Source organism: Pinus tabuliformis, chromosome Q, assembly GCF_031772625.1.
Source record: "Pinus tabuliformis cultivar Carrire ecotype Pingquan chromosome Q, CPIR1, whole genome shotgun sequence".
Lineage (NCBI taxonomy): Eukaryota > Viridiplantae > Streptophyta > Pinopsida > Pinales > Pinaceae > Pinus > Pinus tabuliformis.
This window is the reverse complement of record NC_142296.1, coordinates 74,510,324-74,515,147: the sequence shown is the minus strand read 5'-3', so window position 1 is coordinate 74,515,147 and position 4,824 is coordinate 74,510,324.

The window sequence follows — 4,824 nt, the reverse complement described above, 5'->3', positions numbered from 1 at the left end:
CAATGTTATAATACATATTTATACATGCCAAAGCATCCAATACCATGGCCCGAAAAACCGTCGCGTCCAATATCATGGACCGAAAACCATCGCGTCCAAAAAACATGTGCAAAAATCATGCACAAAACCATAGGTGGGTCCACCCAACCTAACATAGGGTCCAAAACCAAAATTTGCAGGGGCGCTGCCCTAGACCCCATAAAGTGGGGTTACGGGTGCCACTCAAACCCCCTGTTAACTACGTGGAAAGAATATAACACAACCCAACATTCTCCCACTTGTTGTTTTCTTTCCACAGGGGGCCATAAGAGAGCTTAGTCATTTTTCCAGCCCTGAAATGCCCATTTTCTATCTACACCAAGAGAACTTCTTAGAGCTCACAGATTTTGTTAATGCATCTGCAGTATTCTTTAAAGTGTCCACCTTTACCAGCAACACCTTTTTGTCTTCTATCATATCCCTCACAAAGTGATACTGAACTCAATGTGCTTTGTCTTCGAATGATATGCGGGGTTCTTTGCCAAGAAAATTGCACTTTGGCTGTCACATTCTATCTTTATAGGTTGCTGTACTAACCCCATACTTGAACATAATCTCTGCAACCAAACTGCTTCCTTACTTGCATGAGTGGCTGCCATGTATTCTGCCTCTGTAGTTAACAGTGCCACTACAGATTGTTTCTTACTCATCCAACTGACTGCTCCTCCAAATAGGTTAAACACATACCCACTTGTAGATCTTCTCTGATCCAGATCTCTAGCCCAGTCTGCATCAACAAAGCGATGAATATCCAACACTCTGTCCAATCCTGGTCTTCCTTGGTAGCACAAACCATAATAACTAGCGCCACGCAAATACCTGAAAACCCGCTTCACTGCTATCCAATGCTCCTTCCATGGTTTTGACATAAACCTGCTCAATACTCCCACTACATGTGCAATATCTGGTCTAGTATAGACCATTGCATACATCAGGCTATCGACTGCACTTGCATATGGAACACGGGACATGTCCTCTTCCTCTTCTTGTGTCTTGGGACACTATTCACCAGATAACCTCACACCTACAGGAATAGGAACCTTCACCGGTTTACTATCTTGCATATTAAACCTCTGAAATATTGTCTCGACATACTTCCTCTGGTTTAACTAGAGCTTCCTCTTTGCCTGATTTCTTTTAATTTCCATGCCCAAAATATAGTTTACAGCACCAAGATCTTTCATGTCGAATTTTGAGGACAACTGGGTCTTCAAATCCTGGATAATTTCTTTGTCATTTCCAACCAACAACATATCATCCACATACAAGACCAGATAAATAACACGGTCACCAATTAATTTAAAATACACACAGTGATCTGCTTTGCTTCTGGTGAAGTCAAGTCCCCATAAATGTGTCAAATTTATGATACCACATCCTTGGTGACTATTTTAACCCATATAGGGACTTCTTTAACTTACATACCAGTTCTTTCTTACCCTTCACTGTAAAGCCTTCAGGTTGCTTCATGTAGATCTCCTCTTCCAGATCCCTGTGAAGAAATGCTATCTTCACATCCATCTGTTCTACCTCAAAATCAAAAGCAACAACAACAGATAAAAGTAATCTAATAGAAGTTACCTTGACAACAGGAGAAAAAATATCACCAAAATCAATTCCCGGCACCTGGGAATAACCTTTTGCTACCAATCGAGCTTTGTATTTCTCCACTTTTCCTTCTGCATTTGTCTTCTTTTTGAACACCCATTTGCTGCCAATGGGTTTCCTTCCAGCCGACAACTCCACCAGATCCCAAGCCTCATTTTTGTGCAAAGATTCCATTTCATCAACCATGGCCTCTTTCTAGAGTTTTCCATCCTCTGAATCCACTGCTTCCTTCACAGTTTTGGGATCATCATAAGTAACAGACAAAGAAAAATTTGAACAGAAAGCAGATGGACTATACCTTTCTGGCTACCTTCTTTCTCGAACTGATCTTCTCACAGCCGGAGTTTGTGGCTCTTCATCTTCTGATTCCTCCTCTGCTGTAGAGTATGATTCTTCCTCCTTTAGCTCAAACTCTATCTTCTCAGGTTCCTTTGGTTGAACTTCATGTTTAATAACATCTTTCACCTCTCTGAACACCACATCTCGACTGTACACAACCTTCCTTGTTACTGGATTCCAAAGCTTATAACCCTTTAAACCATCCTTATACCCAATAAAGATGCACTTTTCAGATTTACTATCCAACTTGGTTTGTTTCTCCTTTGGAACATGTACATATGCATCACATCCAAATACCCTTAGATGTGAAAGAGAGGGTTTCTTACCAGTCCATACCTCTTGTGGAGTCTTATCCTCCAACGCTGATGAAGGTGACCTGTTGACCAGGTAACATGCAGTATCCATTGCCTTTGCCCTTTTCAGATTTACTATCCAACTTGGTTCATTTCTCCTTTGGAACATGTACATATGCATCACATCCAAATACCCTTAGATGTGAAAGAGAGGGTTTCTTACTAGTCCATACCTCTTGTGGAGTCTTATCCTCCAACGCTGATGAAGGTGACTTGTTGACCAGGTAACATGCAGTATCCACCACCTCTGCCCAGAATAGCTGTCCTAACCCAACACCACTGATCATGCTTCTTGCCCTTTCCATCAACGTCTTGTTCATTCTTTCTGCAACCCCATTTTGCTGAGGTGTATATGGAGTAGTCTTCTGCTGTGCTATACCACACTTCTTGCAGAATTCTTCAAATTCCTTACTGCAAAACTCTCCACCATTATCTGTCCTCAGCACCTTTATCTTCTTCTCTGTTTGGTTTTCCACCAGAACCTTAAATTCTTTAAACTTGTCAAATATTTCAGATTTCTTCTTAAGGAAATATATCCATGTATTCCTTAAGAAGTTGTCTATAAATGATACATAGTACACAGATTTACCCAGTGATGGAACCTTCACAGGGCCAAACACATCACTGTGCACAAGCTCTAATATTTTTTTCGCCCTCTTACTACCAGAGGGGAAACTCACCCGATTCTGCTTCCCATATACACAATTTTCACAGAAATCAAAATATGGAGAGCTATTACTCATACCTTCTACCATACCTTTACCATGAAGTATTCGAAGGCCCTTCTCTCTAATATGTCCAAGCCTTTGATGCCACAACATGGTCTTCTCTCCAGAGACCACTAGATTTTCTGCTCCACTTTCAGGAACCACAGAACTATTGCACCCATCAATAACAGTGCTACCTTGTAGCTTGTAAAGAGTTCCAATCCGAACTCCCCACATCAATACCAGTGCTCCCTGAACCATTTTGCAGGTATCCTTCTCGAACACTGTTTTTACACCTGCATCATCCAGCTTGCTTACAGAAATTAGATTTCTGGCCAATGTAGGAATATGTAGAACACCCGGAAGTGTTCTAACTCTTCCACCTTGCAACTTCAATATTACCTTTCCGCAACCAATGATTTTAGCCTTCCTGTCATCCCCTAAGAAGACATCACCACCATCATATTTATCATACTCGAAGAACCTCTCTCTATGGGGAGTGAAGTGAAAGGATGCACCTGAGTCAATCAACCATGCCTCATGATCTACATGTGTACTTGAAGAAGCCAAGTACACATCCCCACCTTCATCTGAGGTGGTTTTCACCTTTGCAGAACGAGCCTCATTAGATCCCTTTCCTTTGTCAGGAGCTTTAGATTTACAGTCTCTTTTGAAGTGGCCTTTCTTTCTGCATTTCCAGCACACCACCTTTACAGGTTTTCCTAGAGATTTAGATCTCCCTCTAGATTTAGATCTCCCACTCGATGACTTATTTTTGTTTCTGTTCTGGGACCATCCTTGTACAGACAAGGAATCACCATTCTGGCTCTCCATATTTTTCCATCTCATCTATTCCGTCAACAAGGCTGAGATTATTCCATCAAATTGCAAGGCAGTTGCATTGCTACCTATTGCAATAACTAGACTATCCCACGAATCTGGTAGAGAACACAACAAACTGATGCACTTATCTTCATCTGAAATTTTAATATCAACAGATGCTAACTGACTTATCACAGTATTAAATGCATTAAGATGCTCTGTCACCGAGTCTCCATCTTTCATCCTCAGGTTATACAGCTTTTTCCGTAGGAACAGTTTATTCACCAGAGACTTAGATTGGTATAAAGTCCCTAACTTGTCCCACAAAGCCTTCGCCATAACTTCCCTTGATACAGTTAGCAATACTGAATCTGAGACACATAATTGTATTGTGCTCTTTGCCTTTCGATCCAACTTATTCCATTCTTCGTCGGACACTCCCGTTGGTTTAGTACCCGATCTACCGCGATCCACTAATCTTTATCCACCAACAGATCCTCCATCTTGAGTTTCCACAACTCACAACTCTGACCATTAAATTTCTTTATCTCTATCTTTCCACTGCTCGCCATCTTCTTTCACCACTAGAATCGATCTTGTAGATCTCCCACTGAACAGGGTCTACCATAGGCCCGAGCGAAATCCCTCAGCAACAAAGGCGTCCCCTTGAAGCTAAATCTACTCTGATACCAAATGTAGGTTTTAACCCTATACAGAAATTACCTGCATATGAATTCTAAAACACAGAAAATAAATAATGTGAGAGTAGAACACATAAAACACATATACACAGAGATTTTCCCCCTGGATCCCAAAACTGAGACTACCGGCTTGATTTTTCATTATGTTCCTTTCAATGCTATAATACATATTTATACATGCCAAAGCATCCAATATCATGGACCGAAAAACCATCGCGTCCAATACCATGGACCGAAAACCATCGCGTCCAATAC